Here is a 25,914-nt window from a genome sequence, read left to right on the forward strand (position 1 = left end):
CAGAAACTGATTTGATGCAGTCACTTTATTTTCAGCTAATACCATTTCTAGTGTTCACGAAACTGTGTGTAACAAAAGAGTTCTGCACTGTAATGTCCTTAACTGACTCTCATTTCACAACAATTAAGGATTTCCATTTTTGCACAACAGGTGCCATTTTGTTTTATGAAATCAATGCAGGATTAAGAAACAGGCGTCAGTAAACTGTGCACGCATGGATTGTTCAATTGAATTGCGTATTTCCATAGTCCTGCATTCTTTCAGTTAAAGGACATATTGCATCTTAACTCAAAGGCACACTTGTGTTGCTCAAGCACAGGAAATTTCCAACATGCTGAATGAACTCTCAAGCACTGTGGAGGAAGGGGTTGAGTTTACGCTCACGCGGATTAACATGTTTGGAAATTCTAACTCTCTCCATCTGACATCTTTGTGTGAGAAGAAAAGCAGAGGAACCTTTGACAATGACATTTTTCACATGATCAGGGCCGGATGAAAAACTGCCTTTGAAAGGCAGTGAAGCCCAGGAAAATTGTTTGTTGACCACACAACAACCGTCGTATTGCGGCTGTCAGGCCTACGTGGCGTGAGGAATTCCTTTGGGAAACAGATTAATAGTTCATTTTCATGGCAGTTGCACTGAGAATGAAAGACAGAGAAAACAGAGGGAGAGGTGAGTGAGGAAAAACAAAAAAACAGGCATGTTTGAAATAGACTTTTCATTTCATCATTTTTTTTTCATTTTAAATTGGAATTAGAAAAAAAATAATACAAAGAATATTCATGTTCATTGTGTAACCATATGCAAATGATTTGCTTTCAGATAAAGACTAGACTGCATTTCCACTGGGGTTGCTTCGAATAGACGTTTTGTCTTTCCAACTTGACTACAATGTCATCCGGAATGCGCTCTCAGCGATGAGGAAGTTTAGGAGGACTGCCGCCCCGTCCTTGCTTTCCCATAATCTCCTGTTTTATTTTACCAGGGAATTGCTGCAGAAACAATGGTCTTCCTATTTCAGAAATGTTTTGCATGCCTGTCCTGAATATATCTAAATTAGCATGGAAATAAAAACATGTTTATGCCTGTGACAAAGTGACCCGTGAGAATTTGTCAGATTTTCTTCAAGTCCTTTTTTGGTTATTTTAAAATGCAACAATTCAAGTATACTTAAAACAAAAGGAAACTATGTCATTTTAAACAAAAAAAATTCTGTTTTCTGTAAAAAAAAAAAAAAAAAAAAACTAAACCTTTTGTTAACAGAAACATCACATTTTCATTAAGTTTATTCTTGTGTGTTCAGTAGATATTACATGACAAATTAGGCAATGATTTGTTTTCTTTACTCTACAATGGATTTGCAGCATTTAGGAATAGCACCAAATAATTTGCTGATAATCTGTGGGCTCGTGAAAGGGCAGCGACAGCACATTCTTTTACAGGTTGTGCTAAGTATTCATTTGGAACTAGAACATTAGTCCTTATTTGTTGCCAGTGTCACACTTTATAGCCTTGGGTACACGCTCAACAAACACTAACAAATCACTTTCCTGGGCCACAGTAGGTAACCCTACGGTAAGTAGCGCAAACTTTTGTCTTTTCTCAAAGTTTTTACACCAGTAATTGTTCTAAGTGCAGGTATCAATCAAAGCCCTTGCCATTTACAGTACATTATCTCCTACATTAGCTCTCTTGAATTATGTGTGAGTGCAGGTGGAGACAAGGTAAACACAACCTCTGCTAGAGTGTATGCATGTGCATGTCGAGTAGAAGGTGTGCACGCCGCTGCATACGCCTTGTTAGCTTGTATCTATGCACGCCCATAGCTTTAGTGCCAGACAGAGGTTTGCTCCTCAATAGATCAAGACCTCACTAATGGCATATGATGCTGCAGCGGCCTCAAAATGAGCCATGTAAAAGAGTGACATTATCGATCGTGCCCGGCGAGTCGTGTGGCCTCCAAACACCTGGGATTTTAATGGCACGCTTACTTTTTCATGGTTGTGGGAATAAATCACAACGTGGCCGTGCTGTGCTGGATCGGGGGGCCTGAGCAGTGTGGCAGAGCGCTCCGTCACATTTTATATTGTGTTAATAATGTCAGATGTATGTGGGGGAGAAAGAGCCCCGCATGCATTCATCACCGGCTGCGAGGTATACGGGGGAGACGACCGGACAGGGTGTCTAGCTGGGAGACAGACGCCTCCATTGAGCTTTCTGTCATTCCCCCACAGACTCAGACAGAGACTGCGAGGATCTATATAAGCACCGTGCGACACAGCACACAATCTGTCTGCTGGGCTCTGCCTGGGAAAAGCTGCTCTCAATAGCATTAAATTTGAGCCCAGCAAACATTCGTCAAGACATATGCTTTCATTCTTGCCATCAGAGAGGTTAATGGGATTAATTCGCAATTTCAATCACTTTGAAATGTAACTATAAATAATTCATATTCTCAGCGGAAAGCAAGACTTTTGTTCATTTACTCTTTGAAATTATTTTCTCCATTTCAGTTTGATAAATTATGTGGAAAAGGAAAAAAAAACATATTGAAATGAGCAGAAAAAAAATCAAACTGCGGTCATTTTGGCTTCTCTGAAGAGAGGCCATCCAGTAAGAGTGTTACATCTGCTCCTCTCACTGATTAATGCTCTGTCAAAGAAGACAGGCAGATCATCTTAGGATACACCTTCTGCTAAAGCTTTTCCAGCACACCTTCCAGGAAATGTGCTTAATCAGGTCAGGAGTACCTGGAAGTTACTGATACACTGATCCTGTTGACATGTCCTCTGACTAGAAATGTGACCATTTTTTTTAACAATACACAGAACTTTTAATATGACAAGTATGCTTTGTTTGTAATTCTGTTCTCTCAGCTATTGTTCTCCCTTATCTTAGCTAGACCAAACCCCCTAATTCATCCCAGCCTTTCCACTCTTTACACCCAAGTAATAATGAAGGTTTTCAAAAAGAGCTCTGCGACATACATCATCGTAGGTGAACAACAGGTAGCAAGAAAAGCAGCACTGTACAATTATTACAACCACTTGGAGCGATACCGTCTAATCCACAAGCACCCATCCCTGCAGGCACTTAAAGACTTTGACCCCTTGCACTCCCTTGCAATGTGGTTAATGCAGATTACAATGGTCTGACTACTGAGAGCCCTCCTCACAGCTGCTCCCACCTCTCCCAGTCCACACGGCTGTAATTTAGCAGGCTGGGCCACTAGCTCCCCTGTGGAAGCTTTGAAGCAAAGTCAATAGAAATTGAACGGAAACTTTGTTAAGAAGAAATAAAAATAATAATTAGGAAAAATACAGCCTTTTAGAGCCATGTGTCTCGGGGTGAGATGGAGAAGACAGGAGTAAGAGAGCACTGAGCGGAATCATACAGGCAGCTCAGTTTGTCTGACAGGAGTTGGCACCTTCACACTTCCGTCTCTCTCTCGCTGCCAGTGACCTCATTTGAGCTAAAGCGGGATCAGCTTCCATAACAACATCAAAGTTAGCCACATGGATGTCCGTTTATCATTCATCAGAAATGTTTTGTAGTTGTTCAAACCTTGAATTATAGTTACGTTGCACAGCATGGTTGTTATAGTTACTTCTCATTGTTGCTACCTCTCTAGAGTTAGTAAAGGGGCAGAATAGCAGCAAAAGGTTATTTTGGACAGTCTCCAAGCCATGGGATTTATTATGCCTTGTCATTGAATTGCTCTGTGTATTGAATATATTCACTCTAAACTAATTGACCAGTATGGTGAGAGGCGCTGAATTAGGCAAATGGGCCCAGGATGTGAAGTTGGACTTGATTTATTACTTTGAATGCAACTCAAATCAATGGCTCAGCTCCCCAAAACCATTGCATTTCCCAGCTGAAATCATTGTTATGCTTAAGAAAAGAGAGATTATGCGGGCTTAATGAGTTTCAGTGGTTGAATGTGTTTGCGTGCCATTCAGGGGCGAAATCATATTTAATGGCTGACACTCAGTTCATGGCAGGTCCTCCTTTTTCTCAGTGGCAGGTCACCTTCGTCACTGGGAAGGCCCTTTCAGAGGGGAGGGCCAAAGATAGGGTCCTACATTCATGAAAAGAGGAGCACAAACGCTGTGCATGAGAAATGAAATGGGAGAAAAGCAGTTGATTTGCACACAGCACTGCAGCTCAGCTTAGGGTTGGCTATAGGCCTCAGCCTGCTGACCTCACTGTGCCAGACTGGGACCTCACTTGCTTTCGGAGACGCTTTTGTTTCTCCTGCTCAAGAAGAGCACTAATTTCATTTCAGTCTCGACAGACCAGTTGCCTTGGCTTCTAGGTGAAAAATGCTGCAGATCGCTAATAAATTAAGATGCTCTCTTTCTTCTCTCTCAGAACTGTTTGTCCCAGTGTCCCAAACTGAGCCCACAGTTATATTTTCACAACTGAAATCGCATTCATTTGCAAATCGACCCCCTTACAATTAATTTCCTTAGACTGAAATTCTAAGAGACTGATAAAAAAGAAGAAGTAAAGACCAGCTATAATTTGGCTTTGGCCTGACAACATTTCCCTAAATTCTTGTTTTCAGTAGGGTCAGTAGGGTTCTCTCTTTGTGTTACCAGTTCAAGCTACGGCTCACACAGTCACCACATCTGTCCCTCTTATTTTACTGCACACTGGAACCTTTAGCGTGGCTTTCAGCAGTAGAAAATGGTACCAATGTGACCTAAACAATACATGAAAAACCAAAATTAATTTGTGGAATTAACAGTGACTATTGGATTTACTTGACTGATTGGTTATGATTTAGTGAGACCATCAGGACAGTTAGCCTTGAGTGTTGTTGCACCAACAAATACATTTCCATACACTGATCAATGCAGCCGCTGTAATTTGACCCAGTGTCAATAGTGATATGCACCTATTATGAACAATGCATTAGCATGAAGAGTTATGAGATTAACAGTCATTGGCTGACAAATGAAAAAAGGCCATCCCAGCTTATTCCACTTTAATAAGCACTGGGTATACTTTATTGATTATTCACTGCTAATATGCAGTAGCTAAAATCAATAAGCAGTCCAGCTCTCATTTCAATATAAATCCAATTATTGCTATTGCTAAAGCTGAAGAAATTAGCGAGGAAATAGATCACGGAGTTGTTTTCATTTGCTTGTGTATGATGACCCCAACACTATTCATTGTGAAGTATATTCACATGTAAATATCTACCTAATAAATAATGTCCTGTTTTTGTAGAAATGCACATATGCCTTCACACTGACCTCACGTGTTACTTTACTGTTGTGAGTCTTTGTTTAGTTGTTGAGCTCGGTGCAGGTTATTAGCTGATTGAGTCAAATATAACTATGTTTAAACTATCTGATTTAATGATTCCATAAGGTGTTGACTGTTGTGTGCTCTGTGTCTGACAGCGACTTACATGAAGCGAACAGAAATATTCTTCTACATTCCTCAGTAGAATTCTTTTAAATCCTCCTTAAGTCACTCTAATCACCTGGTTACACATACGGCTGTTTGGTTTTTCAAATCATCTCTAGTTAGAGAGAGAAGTGAGGGAGATGGAGAGAGACATCATTACTCTGTAATAAAGCATCCATATGGTGTAAATGTTGAGCTGGTGCAAATCCCTTCAGCTTAGCTGCAGAGCACGCTGGCAGGCGAGGTCAAGAATACATGCTTCTCACTGAAGCATATGTTTCTTTTTCTGCCATGTATATTTCTGAGTCGATGGCACGAATGGGAGCCCAAAGTACAATCTGTAAATTTCAATATGTCCCTTAGCAGTTTCTGTCTTGATAGTGGTATTGTGATATGTACTGTATGCTGGTTGCTGAAGAGGTTGAGAACCTGCTATTATTGCGCTCTTATTTCATTGTAAAGTGATAGGTGCCTGTTTAGAGGGACTGGGACATTCAGACGGACACACAGGACTCTACAAGTGGGTGAAACAGCATGAGATAGTTTTTATAAGTAACTTTCTTCATCATGCACACGAGAGTCCAAGCTCAGACATAACCCTGCCATTAATTGTAGTTTCTTTCTTTGTTTACTCTCAGATCTCCATCTAATCATACCATTCTCCATAAAATCCATCAGTCAAAGTGACCAAAACCCTGGAGAGCAGCAGCCTGTGCACCTGTCTTTCCTGCTGATCTCATCAAACCTAAAAGTAACACCAGGTTTTTAAAAAAATGGTAAAAGAATAAGATCTTCCAGAGCTCACCCTCTAAATTTTGGCACATTGACAATGTTCAAAACCAAATTGTGCATTATATTCATTTGAGAATAGACACCACCAAGACTGTAAAGCACTGGGAGTAAAAAGGAAGAAAAACAACTAAACAGAATGCTGTACTTTCTCCCCATCCCCCAATCTGAAGTCTTGCACTTTGCCAAACCCTTTTAAAGTAGACAGTAGTCACACTGGTCCTGAAGTCTCTGCCCCTAATTACAGAGCAGCTGTAATTACAGAACCTGGATGGAGAGAGAACGAGAGGAAAACCTAAATCCGGCTATTGTAAATTTAGATGACTGTCTTTTGATGATACCTGGTTTTTTCAGCAATGAGAAGTGCAAATAATCCCATCAAAGTGAACAATGGCTACACACCTGCCTCCAACACTTCTGCCCAATTACATGCAGCTAAACATTAGGGCTGCCTGCCACCTCGCTCTCAACAGTGACCTTGCATTATCTACACACTTAAAGCCTTTCAAATTATGAGGCTCTGTAACTTTTCTCCTAATGAGAACGCTGAGATCAACCTGTAAAATTCAGCAGTGGCTTTGGTCACCTGTTTACTTAACACTGAACAATACAAGAGGACATCTTAGTAGTGAACAATGGCAGGATGGAAATAATCCATTAATGATGTCACCTTTAACTGCATTAGGGAAACATTTAGGTTTGAAGTGGCTAATGTTTCTTCTCAAACTGACTAAGTGATGTGTAACAGGTGGTTTAAAATACATTTTTCATTTTCAGCATCTGTAAAAAATGTTGTTTTCTTTCCTTTAAGGATGATTAATTTATTAAATGTGGTAAAATATTAAAAGGTAGCATATTATCAATCATCCATCAAGTATGGATGTCAAGTTATTCATAAGTTGCTTAATTTGCATCCCCATAAGGAGCGGTGGCGTTAATGAGTTGACCTCAGGGGTCAAAGTTTAAGCTCTCTTCCAGTTGAGTTGTCAGCACAGCAGGACCATTGTGTTCAGGAAGGCTGTTGTAGATGGAGCTCAGTGTGTGTGTGTCTGTGTGTGTGTGTGTGTGTGTGTGTGTCACAGAAAAAAAAAACACTTTTATTTCTGTGCATGTGCTTATCAGTGTGATTATGTGTGAAAGTTTGTGTGTGTGTGTTGAGATACGGGTCACTAAGACTAAATGTGCCACTTCTAAAGACCCCTGAGGCCAGCATGGTAGCATCCACCAGTCAAGTGTTTCTCAGATCTCCCACCACACCCACTCTATCCACTGCATGCAGTGGTTTCAACAAATGCTTTTTCAACTTCTTACTTTCCCTCGTTTGTGTCTTCAAATTTTCATTTCACTTGCACTTTAGATCACAGGATGGAACATTTTACACAAAAACTAGTGAAATGAAGTCCAAAGAGCATCATCTTCATCTTTTTAAGGATGGAACAACCATCTTTAGATGTTCATCAAAATGAAGGATTTTAAATAGTTGTATCATCATTTGTTCATTAATTTTAAAGTAATTCCTCATTTAAGCCTCCTTGTAATATTTTCTTCTAGAAAGGTAGTGTTCTCTACCAGCCCCTCTGACAGGCCTCCACTGCTAATCTGCTTCAGGCTGAGCGAAATTGTCAAGAAAAGTGGTTGTTGAGTGTTGAGATATACCAACTGACCCTCAAATGTCTAAATTACCCCAGCCCCAATCCCCATATTCTTATAAGTTTAAAGAATGAGTTGTCACGCTCTAAGAGCAGAAACAAGTTGTAATTTGGCTGCTTTTGTCTTAGTTTCCCGTCATCGCTGAAACAGTCATAAAACCTGTAAACAAATTATCCTCCTGCCCCCCGTAGGAGGGGTCTGGCCAGCAGCACCTCCTCATTATTGGGGGGCAGCCGGTTCTGTGTTGCTCAGTCTTCTGTTGAGGCAGTAGTCATCTCTGACCCTTCAGAGTACAGCTGCTTTACCTCCAAAAAGAATCAACTTTTTATGAGTCAGCTTTACAGTTCAGTCCAACAGTAGCTTAACGGGTTGAAACAAATTCTCCTGGCAGTCATTTTTCTCAAATGGCAATCATCTTTTTTTTTTTTTTTTTTTAAACCTCATTTCTGTCATTAATTTTCTGTGTCCTGTCTGCAGCACCCTCTCCCTCTGATCCATTACCCACAGGTCATTAGGACCTGCTTAGAGTTTAGGCCTGTTTTTATTGAATGCTTTTTTACGCCTCTGCGTTTGAAGTGAGCGCCACTCAGCTGTCATTTCCTGCTCTGAGCGTTTGCCTCTCACGACGTGTGTAATTAAACACTGTGCCGAGCATCCCAGAGAGTGACCGGCCACACTACTGATGTTTAATACCCACAACCAGACACAACGCCTCATTGACAGTGCTATGGTTCAGTGCCTGTACAATTACCCTGCAGGCTTTACTTCACGTCACCTTCACAGGTACAAAGTGCATCTGCCCACTTTTCTTCGTGTCAATCTTACCTCCATGTATTTATCAAAGCCAGCTGCTGGAGCGCATTTCAACACACTGGACAAGTGGACTGCGTTACATTGTCAACCGTTACGGTGTCTGACTAAAAGGAGCTTCAAAGTTCAGTGTTGTAATTATCTTTTTCAAATTGTTAACGTGTGTGTTTGTGTTTGTGTGGATGCACGTTTATGCTTTTTATAGGTGCTGAAGGTTAAAGCGTTTAGGCTGTGCACCTCTCATTGAAGACAGATGTGTGCAGCCCTACGCTACCTTTTTCCTTTCACAACAGAGGAGGATGTTATAATCGAGTGCAATCATTACACAATCTGCCCGATTACAAAAGCAATAGTTTAAAAAAAAAGAAAAATAAAACGTGACTGTGTAACCTGTCTCTTCCTCTCTCTGGTTGTGATTAATGAAAGACTAGATGTGCTCTCTGGCACATTAATTTCATAGCTCTATGAATTTACTGCTGAGGCCTCAGGCTGAAAGAGACTTTTCAAACAAAGGCCAAAGTAGAGGACTTAAGTAGGTCTGGGTTGTGTGTCACAGCTGGAAATAAGGCCCTGGGATTTTTAGTACTTTACGGGCCTGTTGTGAGGCTGATAATATGCATTGTGGGAGTATATTCCACTGAGGAAGAGGTTAAAGAGTATGGGAGGAGTTAAGCAGCTTGGCCTTCATGTGAAGAGCTTTAATGGTCGAGCAAATTATTCAAACAATATAACAAACAGACGAGACATGCTAGATCATTAAAAGAATGAAGTAATGAGAGTGGGGAGTGGACTAGGAAAACTTTGTTGAGTCATAAATGGCAAATACATTTATTAAGTGTATATATTTGCTTTTTGTTGCACACAAAACCCAAAAACCTATAAACTCACTCCCACCCACATTCATGCAAACAAGGCCATAGTGTTTCATAGATTTAACAGTGTATTGTTTCTTTGTCAGCCAGAAGCCAGTGTGTGTAACAGTTTCTGTCATGGCTGACAATTTGATAGTTTTTCACACTTTGGTTTGCCAAGGCTTCCCATTTTTCTCAACTCCCCATTTCCGCACTAAAGCCAACTGAGGTTTACAAATATTGAGCCTTAATCCTTGGGCCTCAGACAGCAGGGCCTGCTGTGTGGTGCTCAACAAATGACTGAGTGTTCATGAGCGAAATTAGTTCAGGGAGGCCTCTGTTTCCTCTCTATGTTGATATAGGGGCAAATAAAAAGCTGCAGTTGGAGTGCTGCTCCAGCCAGTTTGTGAGGACCTCAGTGAGCTGAACAGCCACTGAAAAAAAGCTAAAGGCTCACTGTATTTCAAGAATAAGTTTTTAATTTCGTTTTCTTTAAAGGCCCAGTTGTGATGAAAGGTTTGTCATTTATTTTCAGTACTGAAGTCTTATGTCACAAGAAGGGCTGCTTTGATTTTACTGAAACTCCATCAATTATATGCAAAAGACGTAATGCTTAGGATTACCCTTTTGATTTCATTTATCATAACTTCTCTCCCAGATAAAAGAGTTACAATATATCTTTCTAATTTGCAACATAACGGTTATAGTGCATGACATTCAAGTGAGTGCAAACAGGAGCTTTTCATAATTAATGACACCCACATAATCAACTCAAGTAGAAGTCATTCTTTTTGTTTGGGTCATATATTTACTGCTGCGTGATTCTCTATACAATAGATCCTAAATATAAAACGATTTACATCAAAGTGGCTTTTAAACTTAGCCTAGACTTAAGCTTTCCACTCAGGGTTCTGAGCTTTTGTGTATGTCTGGAAAATAGAACAAACACGTGTTTATTTGCTGTCATTTGTGTATTGTAAAATACATAGCTGCTGTAAACTTTTATGGTCGTTGGGTCCAGGTTACTGATTATGCAGATTTGATGCATTATTCCTAAAATTATCCCCAAAGAGCCCACAAGTGGATCAAAAATAGTGCCCAAAGAAATCTTTAACGTGCAGGTTTGCTTAAGTTTTGTGCTTCTTTCACTTTCTGCTGTCTGACTGCACGACGGCTCAACTCACTCAGTCAGTGAAATTGTCCACTTAGCTCGCACACAGTGAAGTGTTTAATTCTTACCGCATTTACCCCACAGAGGCACCAACACACACAATCTTACATGTTCATACGCACACTACCACCTTGCTTCAGCCGATGTTTCTGCGATACCCAGGTTCCTCCCCCATGTGAAACCATCTGTGGACTTTTATTTTGTTATTTGTTTGATTCAGGCATGGGATTCACGGCAAGGTTGCACACTGGGGGAGTTATGATGTTATTGGTCTCCTGATACTGTATGTCCTGAACAATGTGTGCTCCGAAAATAAATATTAATCCATGCGCAGACTTTGTTCCCAGCCAGCCGCTGTGTGTGTATGTGTGTGTGTGTGTTCTGGTGTGCAGTGTGTGTTTCTGTTTCTGGATCAGGCCCAGCTCCAGCCCCATTATCTCTCTGTGTCTTTGTATGTGCTGATTTATTTCAACAGTGCTCTTTTGGCCAAGCGCTGGGTGCCTCCTCTTTGTCAGCTCCTGTGTGAACGCAGAAGCCTTTGACCACCTTTGACAGTGTGAATATTTTAGCACCTTTTAATATGCAGCCTGAACTTTTATGTAAAGATGAGGGGTGGTGGGGGGAGTCTGATGGGAGGGGAAGAGAAAGGCGGGGATTTGTGGGTGAGGGCCGTTGTGAGTAAATGTTGCAGGAATTTGACATTGATGGTGTCAAGCAGCAGAGTCGGAAAAAATTATAAAATGTATATTTTTTTTTAACTTCTGACTATCCAAAGTGGGATTTGTACATATAGAGTTACATAAACAAAAGTTCATCAACTACGCTGCTTTGAGTGACTTTTGAGCGCTTTTAAGTTTTGCCTTTAAATTTGGCATAATTCCCACAGAGGCAGATTTTTTTCTCTCCCTTTCATGTATTTTTCTCGTTCTTTGTAATGAATCACTACAGTTGTACACGCAGTACTGTTGACTGTACGTTCTCTTCTCTGGCTAGAAAAACACACCGCTTCCCAGAGCTGGCAGGTGTTCATGTAACCCTGTTATCTTTTAATGCGGAAACAACATTGAATTTTCACAAATATAAAATTGGAATTTACTGTTTTTGCTCAGCGTGTGAGAATGGTTGATTAAAGTAAGTAGTCGCCACAACTGTTTCCATGAAGCGTTCTTCGAGTGTCCATCAAAGAAGATTAGCTAGCAGAACAAAGGTTTGCTGTGAAACTCTTTTCCACTTGTTTTTGCATTGGTTTTCATATTTTATAAATGTGTAAATAAAATTAGGATCCATTCAGGGAGTTGTTTTTGTTTTACCCTGCCCGTGTGTTTATTCAGCTTGTGTGATACTGGAAATAATTTCCCAGAATTGCCTATTTGTTTATGCTCCAACATATTCAAATAAAAACAATACAAAAAATCCTGTTGGTGTTTTCAGAACTTTGACCTTGCAAGCACACATATATGGCACCCTTCTGCAAGGAATCAAAGTTCAGCAATTGGGTCTTTGATTTCTAGGAAGCAGCAGTCGGAGTGCTGGTCCTGCCTGTCGCTGAGCGGCGGTTTGGGGCCAACAGCAGCACTCATCTCCTCAGTTATTATTCTGACAGTGTTTGCACAGCCTTGCTGACATATGTTTCACAACTTGAGACGGTTCTGTTTTAATCTGCCGGACGCTTTAATATGTGGACACAGTCACTGGTTGGATTTATTAATCCAGCTGGTGTTTTTTTTGATGAGAGCCCCCCTCCTCCTCCCTCGTTGCCCTCTTGTCTCCTTCACTTCCCCTCCCTTCCCCTTTTGTCCTTCAAGTTGACTTCAGCATCGAACCTGTTTCATGGCGGGTCTTAACTAAAGGTGGCAGGAGATTGACTGGCAGGCCTATTTTAATTGATTTTATCTCACATTTGTGAGTTTTTACACCACACATTTTAGGCTGGCAAAATGGGACAAGAACTTTGCCCCACTTTCCTCAGCATGTATGCAAACATGAACTAATGTTCATGTTGGATGTTTGGCAGACTTGCCAGCCAGTCGGTCCACTAAAATGACTTCGGCCACAACGGGACAAAGTATAGCAGACAGATACTGTGGAGATTATAAGAAGACAGACAGAAGACCTCTCCAGCCAGACAAGATGGACATGGGAGGGAGTGTGTAGCAGATTTGTATGAGAAGCAGAGGGGGGAGTGGTTGTGTCATGGCAGGGGTAGGCCAGTGGAGCGGAGAGGCCCTCATACCCCCGCTGATCACAACAGGGGATTAATTATGTCAGCATAATAAGTACAAATGGTGATCTGAACGTGGAATTAGCCCCCTGAGCAGAGGCTGCTGCAGCGCGCAATGGAGAGGAAGAGTGGGTGGCAGTGGAGGGGGGGATTGTCCCAATTTGTCCCAGTCTGTCTGTCTATGCAGGCACAGGGGTGGAACCTCGGGTGGGGTAGGTTGTTGTCTGTCGAGCTGGCAGGCTGACTGGCTGGCAAGCTTGCTGAAATGACTGCCTGGGTGGGTGGTGGGGTGGCCTGGTCTGTCATCTCTGTTATGATTTGCATGGATGTCAGTCTCAGTGGCAGCAGGACAAGGCTCTTGCTGAGCTGGATATGCTCTCTGTTCAAAGTCCTATTTATTTCCCAGCATCCTCCGTCTCAGCCTGTGTCCAGTTCAATAGCCAGGAGCCAAACTCTGCTGCGGTTTATGTATTAATAACTGGATAGTTACCCAGTAGTTTGTTTGTACATTTGTTAGTAGAATTCTAATACCCTTCTCCCCAGTAAACAACACAGCAGGTCTTTCCTGTCTTGTTGTGGGTGAGGAGTCCAAATTTTGGTTACAACTCTGTTTCAGATCCAGGTCAGGCTGCCCCAGAACTCAGCCCAGAGGCAACATGACCAGCAGTATACAGTATTTATCCTCAGCCTCCCTGTTGTAATAGCTGTTGTCCCTGCTGGCTCTTTGCCTTCAGCACTTCCCCTTGACCGCCTCCCAGTCAATGCCACACATTCTCTTTGCAAAAATGCAAACAAACCATGGAGTCCTGCATGGTGGGCTACACTGGAAAACACAAGAGAAATACAAGAAGATCAGATTTGTTATTTTAGATTGACTCTATTACAAAGATAGGCAGTGGATGACAGTAAAACAGAAACTGTACATGTAATTTCAAATGTGACCTGATCTGTTTACCTGTATTTTGGGTGATAATATGGTAACACATATATATATTATTATATTTTAACTGACATAGCATCACAAACATTCAAGAAAATGCATTTTAGAAAAGGAATAAATCCAGTATAAAGAATTAATAAGTACTGCTGTTGTTATCTTGGCAGCACCTGACTCCTTATAACTCACAGCTAATCTAAAAATTAACAAAAAGGTGGACCGTGAGTACAGCTGAAGCAGTCCATGCAGATGGGTCGTGGACTGTTGTGTGAATGCTCCCACCTGCAACCCAAAGTGGCCAAACCCTTAATTATGCAAAACCTCAAGCATTAATACAATTTGTACAGGGGATTCACATAAATATTTTGTTCCAGAACAGTCTCTACAAATGGGAAAATTTCCTATAGGGACCAAAATCATATTTTGGACTCTATAGCAGTGGCCATTTGAGCAGCTGCAGTGTTGTCACTTCTACGGTGACTTAATTTATCAGCTCTCAATGCTGCAACTTGCGCTGCCACAAGGACTCCTAAAGCAAATATTTGTAAAGATGGTAATAACATAAGCAAAAGGGTATATGGCTCATTTAAAAAGGAGCTTTTACAACAGTTTTAATGACAGTAAATTGTTTATTTTTTCTAGTAATTATGCTATCTGTTTTTAGCTGTTAATATATAGAAGAATCAACAAAAGTCGATTTACAAAAGGAATATTCCTTCATCACGACTGGAAGTTGTTGTGAGGCTCACTTCATAGACACACATGAGGCTGTGTTTACAGGAGTGGCAGACCCCAGAGCCAATTTACTTTGAGTAAGTCTATGAAGCTTATAGCGGCTGGTCTAGATAATGATTCCTCCTGTACTGCAGCGAGTCTGCTGATGGGGGAGGTCATATGCAGACTCAGGCCTCATAAATCCTGCCTCTATGATGAGCACTCTGCGTATGACTTATGGAGCACAAAGGCGGCCAGTTAAGACAGCCTCTCGTAAACATGTGGCACGGCCGCCCTGATGGCGCTGTCAATTTTCATATTTCATCAGTTATTGGGGCAGGAGTGCTGAGTTATATCTGCAGCAGACTCTCGTTAAGGAGGGCTCTGGAGCTGCTCCTGGTGGCTTGTACTGATGAAAAGCAACATAGAGAGAGACCAAGGAAAGGAATTCATCTAATTATTTTTAAATTAAGTGGAACATTGTGAAATTACAGTAAATAAGCATTATGATTTGAACAACAGTGGCATTTCTTTTTCGCAACTGAATGCTTAGTTTATAATCTTGGGTTACACTTTCAAGTAGTAACCTGTCTTGTCAAAGTTATTCCAGTTCATTCCATATTAATAGTTTAATCCTGACTTCATCAACTGCAGTAGTAATTTAGAGGCTGTCTATAATATGTGTATGCATTTTGATTCTGTCTGTCAGTATTTTGAATGAGCAACAACACCAGACCCCTTATGATGTTTTTACACATCTGGGAGTTGTTGAAGTGGATGTGTCACTTTAAATAGTGAAAATGGGTCTTACTATGATGCTAATATTTGCTGAACATGTTCAGTACATATGAAATATGTACTCCAGTACTTCAAACACAAATAATGTTAATGTTGTGGAGTAAACAAGTAAGCATTGTGTTTTGGGTGTGTAAACAGGATTTTTAGGGGAAATAGGTTCAGATTCTTCCAGACTCCATCACTGACAACTACATGAGGAGACGATGGACTGCATTCATTTTCTACTGTTTCTAGTGATGCCACTGTGTGTGTAAAATGTAGATGTATTAATTGAGTTACCTTTGCAACAGCAATGATGACTTCATATTGTTGGCTTTCCCTGGTTGGATTGTATCCTGAATCGGACTTTACCATTTAGCCATTCAATTAATGCGATATATTGTTTCTGTAGTGGGTGAAGGCACACTGATTTTAGTTGGCTGACTGGCAGACTTTTTCCAGCATATCCTTCGGCTCCTTGTTGCCAGTGTATAGTTTGTCCCGTCTCAGATCAGTGTTGACTAGGACCACCCCATAAGCCTTGCTGGTTGAAAGGTTCTCCGACTGACCATAACAACTGCCAGAATCCCAGACCTTGACCTGCATTATGGCTCCTGCATCTGTGAGCTGTCATAATGTTTTGACTCATGTGTATATTTCTCAGCCTTGGAGAAAAGCTGCTACTTGGTCACAAAGACATCATAAACTGAATTTAGCACTCATTGTACAAAATACCTTCAAGCTGCATGCAGAGACACAATAAAGTAATCTGGAAAATACTAATCTGTAAAACACCCTGCAAAACTGAACTGCATTTTTAGCTCTTAGCTCTTGTTTTTTGGGCTGCTCAGCAAATTGTACTGCTCAGAACGGAGAAGATTCCAGTGAATTATGAAGGATTTTCTATCATCCCAAAACCAACAACAACAGGTGTGCGCACAATCCTGTTTGTACTACAGTAGCTGTCTGCATACACTGACATGATCACACACTTTTAGGCCTGTAACTAATGGTTGTTTTTATCAACAATTAATATGCAGGTGAACATCCCAGTTGATCGTTTGCTCTACAGAAATGTTAAGCAGGAAAATAAAAACAAACCCTATTACAGCTTTCTTGAGAAGCATTTTCACTTGAAAATGAATCAATCATCAAAAAACATAGAAAATGGAACATAAACCATACACATTCAAGTCCCAAGTTCTCATCCTCTGCACCCACAGCGTTTGCCAGGAGAGATGCAATAAACTTTATTTGACACACAACACACTTTTTCCTCAAATATGCAAAACCATTTTGAAACAAAAAAATCCACATCAGTATGAGGGCAGCATGCTGCTGAATGCCCCTGCCTGGCTAGCCATGAGTGATGAGGCACACTGACTCACTCCCCTCCCCCCAGGTGAGTAAGAATCCAAGTCACTTACTGGAACAAACTCTCCAAAAACACAAAGAAGGCCTCACACAAACACACACACACATACTCATGTTCAATACATACCCATGTAAATCATGCTGGACTTTGCTAATGACTCAGAAGGTGGTTTTCTTCTCTACATGCCCCCCGTACTTCGCCATCACCACCCCCTGACGCCCAAAATAACCTGCGTGTGCACTGGACCAGGTGCTCTTTAAACATGGTGAAAAGGACTAAAATAACAAATGAACATTCATAGTCGAGGTTGTCATCGCTGTGATCAGTGAGAAGGCTTGAAAAGATGACATCAGCTTTGCTACCATTCTATCACGAGCTGCACCGCGAAAATATCAGTCATTTAATCTTTTAGAGGAAATTACTCAAATAAATGGAACCACATAACCACACCAGGCACTTTTTTCCATGTTTTTTAAAACGTGTGAATTAATACACTTTTGCCAATGAAGTATTGTATTATCTACTCTAGTTTATTTCAAGCGAATACTTTAGTAACTCTAATAAGTAATAGTGCATTAGAGGATGTCAGGCTTTATATGGATACAGTTCCATAATGATAATTAGGTGAGATTTTATGCAGGCTCACTGAGACAAAAGTAGGGTATCAAAATGCCTCTTGGCGATCCACTTACAAAGGCACACATTGTGCCTCTGTGAGAAGAACATACAGTAAGACCATTTCCTCTTATTGACGCTCCTGGCAAGTCTAATATTTACAGAAATGTTATGGCTTGACAACCCACAATTAAACCTGTCATAACAGAGCCCATCCAAAAGGGAGACAGGAAGGAGGAGATGCTAGGAATGATGTCAGCTTGGCGGAGAGGAGAGGGGGCACGGAGGCATGTCAACAGCTGTTCTCGGATTGTCTGCGGTTCAGCGGGATATCAAGCAAGCCATGTGTTTGGCGTGTTATCGAAATCACAATGTTATTGAGTTGGTAAGCACACACGAAATTTGACCTGGTTAATTGGTGCCTCTCATTCTTAAAGGGGATTACACAACTCGGGATTTACACACTGAAACATGCCCTCACTTATAGAAGACAGATACTGTGTTATTGCAGAGTAAACAAACACAGTGATGTAGCATTGGGAGTTTCATTCCCTACCTCTGTTCCATACTACCCTGAATGACATGAATGACTACGCTATACTCTGTTAGCTCTTTAATTAAGCCGCAAAGTCTTAAGAAGAAAAAGTTGAAATGGGCTTTTTTGGTGCTATTGCATCTTCTGTTTCAAAACGGCGTCTGACTGATCGGATCAGAAACTCTATCTCTTATGAAATGGCATTTGTCTTCAACTATCAATCTGTCTGTTTCACCGCTTTGAAGTTGATCCACGTTTTAAACAAAGCAGAGCTCACTGAAACAAAACGCGGGGGAGTGAGGGCAGAAAAGAAATCTCCTTGCAATACATGTCTGAATTATTACAGGGATGTAAGTATGTAACCCTAGCCAAAGATGTGGAGTGCTTTTGGAGTCTGTGTAAATGGATCTAGTCAGAGGTGAAGAGAAAACAAGTCTGACCTCGTGCACTGTGCACTGGGGAGGTCAGCCTGTCTGTTTGGTTTTCTGAGTCTGGACCATGTGCTCTATTTGAAAAGGGGACGGGCCTTGCTGACGTTGTAAATTACAAGGCAGGCTTGGTTCGTGGAGGCTGCCAGTATGTGTGTGTGTGTGTGTGTGTGTGTGTGTGTGTGTGTGCCCCACAGTTTGTGCGTGCATGTGTAAATGTGCCTGTACAAGTATGTAGTGGCGTGTTGGGTTCCTCTGTGAGCCTGGTCACCCAATGACTTCATCTTATCCCAGACAACTGGCTCACCAGAGCTTCTCTGACCTCCATACTGTCCTGCCAGCCTCAGGCAAACAGAACAGAGTCCAACTCCAACGCTGTCTGATTCACAAATATGATTCAACACGGAGATGACGGAGCCCCTTAAATGCCATTTACCGGGCCCTGGCATGGCGATAATTGAAAATGTCAGTAAAAGTGCTTAGGAGAAATTCCAGCAGGATTATCGCCCCAGTAACATGGACAGACAGAGGGCTTGTCTCTGGAGAGCACAAAAGAACTTGTCTCCATATCATAAAACCTGCACTGTTCCCCTGCTTTTTTAATGAAAGTGCTGCTATGCCAATCCTGGGAGGGGAGTTAGAGTAACATCTTGTTTTTTTGGTGGGAGTTGGTGATGTGTGTGTGTGTGTGTGTGTGTGTGCGTGTGTGTTGGAGGTGGGAGGAGAGGCTCGGAGGGGAGGAGGGGGCAGGAGGGGAGGCGTTGTTGGGGCAGTTTCCCTCCTCTCTCTTTTTCGAAAGCCAGTGTTGTCGGTGCATCATATAAAAGAAGATATACAAGCAATTCACATGCAAATGTTGAGGGTGATTTAGAAAAGAGGGGGAGAAAGGGGAAATGTGCTATTGAAAGCCAGTGGAGGGACGGGGTGAGGGGGTGGGTGGGAGGCAGTTGGGGGAGTCGGGTGTGTGTGTGGGGGGGGGGTCGCATTAAGCGTTGGAGAGGGAGGTGTGAGGTGGCGGTGCTGTGAAACAGAGAGACATTTGTGTAATCTGGCTTTATGTATCACCACTTCTGAATAATAACATGAAAAAAGAGACTTACCTCATCTGCCTGGTAGAGCCAAGGCATAAATAAAAGGGCAGAACAATGGAATTACTATTACCCCAGCCTCTGTGCCGAAGCTACATCACCAGTATTCTTTGGAGCCACTGGCAAGAAGATTAATGTTTTGTTAAATATCAGTGTGGGAGCATGTGAAGAGGGGAGAAGGGAGGAGGAAGAGGGTTGCTTACTGGGTCTTCTAAACTTAGTCAGCCCTGTCTCTCTTTGTAATTATGGTGTGTTGCCACGGATGAGTCCCACACTCTCCCTTCCTGAGTGTTGGTCGAGCGTTGTTATGGTATCAGATGCATGTATTTGTCGAGAGGATTATGGGTAATGTTCCGTGGCGTCTGATTGGACATGTGTGGCTTGCTGCGCTCTGTTTTTGTGATGCATTCCTTGGCTAGCAGCCCTCATGGCAAAATGTTCTGCGTTGCCATCTAAATGCACTTAGACTGGCTCCTCTCTGTCAGAACGCTCCCTTGTCCCTTTCTGTCATTTGCCTATCTGCTTTTGAAAAATTTTGGAGGGATAATGGCTTTAAAAGTGATGATAAAGGGACTGTGTAACGCTTATTGGACTGGGAAGGGGGGTTAAATCCTAAATGTGCCTCTTATATGTCATCGTATTATCTCAGACTACTGATTGGTGCAAAGCATTCAACCATTAATAACTAAAAAGCATAAATCATAGAATATAGGAAAAGCTTTTTTTTTAGAAAAGCACATTTTAAATGGGTTTACTCTAATTTAAACTTTTATATATTTGTGGATAAAAGTTTAAATTTATCCACAAATAAATGTAAACTTTTATCCACAAATATGAAAGTTTTTTTATATTCAGGCACTTAAATTCTCAAGTGCCTGAATTTAAATGTATGTATGCCGACCATAGCAAAAGACTGAATCCTATTTATTACAGACATTTTTAATTTTTTTTAGACTTTTTCCTATGGGTCATGAAGTGAAGTAGGAAACAACTTAAGGAAAAGAAAACATTTAGTATCATGGGAAAAGTAAATCCACAGACAATATTGTTATTTTTGCATATGGCAAAGTGTAACTTTATAACATTCTGTGCACACTAACACCATCATTTATGACTCATTCATTTTTTTTGAGTCCCATAACAGAGTCCTAAAATATATATTTAGAGCTACTCTTCTCTCTTAAAAGTTACAACCGTCTTCTCAGCCAAAAGAAAATATACATAACCCGCCCCTTTTTTGGCCTGTTCTCTCCCACTGATGATTTGTTTTCACTCTTGAAGTGCACAGTATTCCCATCTCTGTGTTATCTAATATCTAAGTTTTTTTTTATTATTTATTGTCCATTTAAGCAGTTTCAAACCTTTATTTGTCCAACAATAACTGGTTGATCACACAAGCTATTTATTTATTAGCACCACGCTTCGCTGTTGCATCCATTTTCACATTTCAAACTGTGCAGTACAACCACAGACCTCTACTGCTGACCACAGAGCAGCACTGCAGTGGTTTGGGGTTTAGTTCCTTATTCAATAGCACCTCAGCAATATTTGAACAGGCACATTTCCAGTCATTTGCACACTTCTCTAACCTCGGGGCTATTGCGGTCCCCCATGCGTTAAATATCATAAGAACACAGAATTTACACAGACCACAAAAACCGACAGTCAACAGGAGAGGCTGTTTACATAACTAAAAGTCCTAGGTAACATTGACATATCCCCGCTATCATGTTCGGGTTCCTCATAATCAGGATGTGGCGTTTAACGCAGCAATATTTCTTTTTACTTGGTTTAGCTTTTTTTCTTTTTAAATCTAAATTGCCGTCAGCACCAGCCACAAAACCCTTTTGCGCTTTTCTGACGCAAATGTGAGTCACATTTAGTCAGGTAATGACTCTCTCCTCTTGTAAAACATAAACAATGTACATGTGAAAGCACCCACACACACACACACACACACACACACACACACACACACACACACACACACACACACACACACACACACACACACACACACACACACACACAAAAGCGACAGTTCTTTTCAGAGAAAGAGGCCTCTGCAATTTCAATTTTAATAGCATTTGCATGTGTGTGTGTGCTACTGTGTGTATGTGTGTGACCTGACCAGACATCCTACCCCTGTGTTAGTAACAGGACTAAAAGGGGGGTAGTGCACCCACAATATTACACACCCTCATAAATCTATGGCCCCTGTAGCATTTATGTCAGAGCCTTGTGATCTAGGGTGATAGGCATGTCCGGACACAACTGCCCTCCCTCCTGTGCCTCGGCTCTTTTCTCTGTAGCGTGTATGAAAGAAACAAAAGGTCAGGGGTGAACCTGGTCGCATGACAACGGGCTGACAGGCTCAGTTGCTAAGGGGATAGGTGACAGGGTGGCACGGACGTGGGGTGACAAGGTGATGGCATGAGGTGACAGAAAAGTTACCAGGTGAGGACGGAGGTGAGTGACGGCATCTGACCGACTGGGCCGCATCGTGTCCCTCGCTCCTCTTCTTTGTCTGTCTTTCTCACTGTCATCCTTTCTCCATCCGTCCACCTCTCATGTCTTAGCCGCGCCAGCAGTCACACTCCATCACACCTTTGAACTCTTTCCACCCGACTTCGACAGCAAATGTGTGTGTGGGCTTTTTTTGTTTGTCTTGGCGTGTGCGTGTGAACGTGTGTGCGCGCACGTGCATGAGCTTGTGTGCAAACATGGAACTACTTGTGTACTTACACATGTCATGTGCTCAATCCTATGTATTTGTGGCAGCTTTTGCTCCAGTTTGATCTTTGTTTTCTGACTTTTTTTTTTCCCACTTCTCCTCACACTCTTGTTTTTGCCCTGTTGAACTACATTCTATATGCATGTGTGTGTATGTGTGTGTGTTTCACAGCAGTTAACATCCTTCCTGTTTGCTCTCTTAGCTCTGAGTCACAGCCGTGACGTGCTGAAGCAGCCGAGGGGGAGGCGTACATACTCCTGTTGGCAGTTGAAGAGAACCAGGGGGAGGAAATGAAAGGTACTCCCCTCATTTCATACACCAGCAACCTCACACACTGACTCAGCAGCCAACCATGGTAAATGTGTGTGTCTGTGTGTGTGTTTGTGCTTATGCCCTGAAAGTGCTTGCATGTGTATGTCTACGCATTGGTCTACATATTAAACTTTCTAAGAATAACTTTGGATTATTGCACAAATTGTTTGAGATCAGTGGTCATATTTGCACAGTCTGCAGTGGAGCGGTGTGTTCTCAGACTATCAGGGAGATATTATTCAGCAGGGCACTGGAAAGGATTTGACCTGTCTGGCCTTTCACACACCCAACATCTTGTTCAGTGCAGCTCCTCCTTGCCAGAGAGGTGAGGGGAGACACAATAGCCACACTCATTGACCAGGTTAATAAGTATTCTGTCTTGGTCCCAGTCAGATGCTCTTTACCTTCTAATACACTGACTGTGTGTTTCGGTCTTCAAAGCAGCACAGTGACCTCATGTCTGCCTCACACAGCTTTTGTAAACTAATGAATGACAGGGGCCAGGGATTCTGCTGCCTAGGCTAAGCATGCATGTGAGTGCACGTATGGGAGTGTGTGTCTGTCTGTGAATTTGCACATATATAACTTCTCCCCCCTCCATCACTCCCATCCCATCTACCTTGTTCTGTGTGTTTATAGGGAGTAGTTTGTATGAGTGGATAACTGTAGGAGAACGTGTGTGTGTGTGTGTGTGTGTGTGTGTGTGTAGCAGACAGGTAGGTGTGTGTTGGTTATAGCGGCTGCCTTTTCCTCTGGGCCATATTGGGCACGTCACTCTACACTTGGTGTTGGATTGTTGCATGAGCTTGCATTTGTATTGTGGTAAATTCACTAAGCAGCTTTTCTGAATTTCCTAGTATGAATCAGATAGAACAAAAGAAATGTGCTTCAACAAAGAGAAGCTAAATAAGTGTTTAAAAGCACAATATTGTAAAATACAGTCATATATACTGATTGTATATCATTAATCAGTGTTGATTAATTATATATATCTATATATATATTCCAAAGGCAATCAGTTGCTAGCTGACTTTTCTGCAATGTTTGGTAATTTATTGGTTTATTATTGCTTCTGTAATATATCCGCCCTGCTCCACTGGCTTTCTCAGCCTTTGATCCAAGGAGCATTGAAAATAATCATCCCTCACCATGAATGAACTCATCACCCAGATGTTCACTTCCCTTGCTTTTCATTCTCCACTGAATATATTTCATACAGAAACTCCCTTTCCCCAACCTTCCCAGTGTCCATTTAACGGGGCAACTCCACAGCCTAGTGCTTGGGGTGTTTATCACATGGGTACGTATGCCTTGAGCAAGTCTGCAAAAAAAAGAGGAAGCACAAAAATAAATCGTTAAAGCAATGATGAACAGTCAAACTAGAGTTCATTTTGTGATGGCCTTACACCAGCTTCAACACCGTAGTACTCACCTGACATTAGTGCCTTGTTATAATTACATTAGAACTCGTTATTCATAGATCGGACTAAACTCATCTTTAAACTCATTTTGATCTCAATTTTGTGACTGTACTTTAAATAGTTGCAACAATATCACATTTGATGAAATGTGTCCACATACATCCAGACAGAAAGATGGGCAAATAAATACCTGCCAAGGTACCAAAACCGCCTTTGTGTTAGTTCCTGCTACAGTAAGTGTCCCCAGCACCACGTTTTGCCATGATAACAAACACACACAAACACAAAGACAGACTCACCAGGTGAAAACAATACCAGCCAGCCTGTTGCTGCGAAAACCAAAATCTCACTCAAGACAATCTGAGTCTCTAATCATAATGTCAGGATTGATTAATGATATTGTATGTTTAGGAAATGCAGATTTAAATTTTCCCAATAGATTTTGACCGCTCCTGCTTTGTTGTTGCTCTTGCCATTTAATTGCCCTTCTAGGAACCGAACCCAGATGTTTATTCCCTGAAAAAAGTAAACAAGAATCCATTTTTCTACTCTGATGGTCATGTTCTTTTTTTTTACCTCTTTGCTACATTTATTGTGCTTTATCTTGGATGTTGGCATATTTACAGAACCTACTATTATCTACCTACTGTGGAACCTGCTCTTAAAAACGAAAACATGTAGCCTACAGCCGCTTCCATCTCGGCTGCTGTTGAAAGGTGTTTCTTCAGGTCTTGGCAATCTGACCTGGCAACCATCAGGTGTCCTGGCTTGCCCTGCTGCTTTGCTCTCCAGACCCAGAGGAGAGTACTAATGCATGAGGGACATAAGCCATCAGTGGCAAGGGAGGGAGCCGATGCCATGTCCTGCTGCCACGTGTTGTTTGTTTACAGGAAGATGTCACTTGGCTGTGTGTGTGTGTGTGTGTGTGTGTGTGTGTGTGTGTGTGTGTGTGTGTGTGTGTGTGTGTGTGTGTGTGTGTGTGTGTGTGTGTGTGCTGCTAAGAGCCACAGGCCTGGATGTAGAGATACGGACTCCTTCATCCCGAATGACTATTGAGTGTGTCTCACAAGATGACAGCGTGATGAGAGCACCTGGCTGGCACTGGGCATGGTCCTGCGCTACTCCTCACGTTGTTAGCAGCCAAAAGCCATGGTTTATGAATGTGAATGCATGTGCAGCTCACAGTGAATAGCCATGAATCAAGAGGTCATGTGATCCGCTCTCTAATTGTCATGTTTAAGTCTCTTCAAAAGAGGAGATGGAAAATTCCAAACCCTGTAGGTCATGCACTCAGCCCACCAGACCTTTTTGTTTGCTCATGCACAACTGAAAAAAAGGTAACAGTCTATGTTTACATAATTTTATAGCTTTTTATGTCGGGCTTGAAGAAGAAAAACAACATTCTCCTGCAAGTTAGTCAGGGATTTATGTCATGTTTGGACAAGTATGAACAATCCATCTTTATCTAGAGCTTTAATTTCCTTGAAAATATCACTATTATTCCTCAGAGAGGGATGTGTGCAGAAATCAGACATTTAATGTGTTGATTTAGCACTTGATTTAGCAATACAGTCTTTAATACATTTGTGTCAAAATTTATGAGGATAACTTCTCAACAGAGGTGCACAATAGCAACTGTAAAGAAGGCTGTGCAAGTAAAACATCATTTGTTCTCATTTTCATACAGCAGCCCACAGTGTTGTTTGTTCCAGGTTTATTCCAGTAATCATACTTGTCAGAGCCCCTCCACACCTCCATAGTATGGGTGGGACACCTCGCAGTTACTTATCTGCATTTTGTTGAGACGTTTATAATTCCCACAACCTAATACAGGAGCATCGACTCAAATTACAGGCTTTAAGTTACGCGCTGAGAACTTATTTATTGTGGCACCTTCTCTTTCTTTGCCGGTGTCAGTCGACTACAAAACCTAATTAGTGCTTTCAGCTTGACACCCATTAGCTGAAACCCGATCCTCGGCCTGGTGGAGAAAAATAATTATGACATTCCTCTTATAAATCATTGGTTATGTCCTGAGCCCTTTCAATGGAAATATGATTT

The 25,914-nt window shown here is 41.6% G+C and overlaps 1 long non-coding RNA gene across 1 annotated transcript in view; it reads left to right on the top strand.

Moving 5' to 3' along the window:
• LOC118471166 (uncharacterized) overlaps positions 1 to 25,914 on the top strand; it is a 125,192-nt gene that overhangs the window by 85,233 nt on the left and 14,045 nt on the right. Inside the window, exon 3 of the long non-coding RNA XR_008604146.1 lies at positions 22,323 to 22,417. This is a non-coding gene — a long non-coding RNA (uncharacterized LOC118471166). The remainder of the gene's footprint in view (positions 1 to 22,322; positions 22,418 to 25,914) is intronic.

Source organism: Amphiprion ocellaris, chromosome 1 (genome assembly GCF_022539595.1).
Source record: "Amphiprion ocellaris isolate individual 3 ecotype Okinawa chromosome 1, ASM2253959v1, whole genome shotgun sequence".
Taxonomy (NCBI): domain Eukaryota; kingdom Metazoa; phylum Chordata; class Actinopteri; family Pomacentridae; genus Amphiprion; species Amphiprion ocellaris.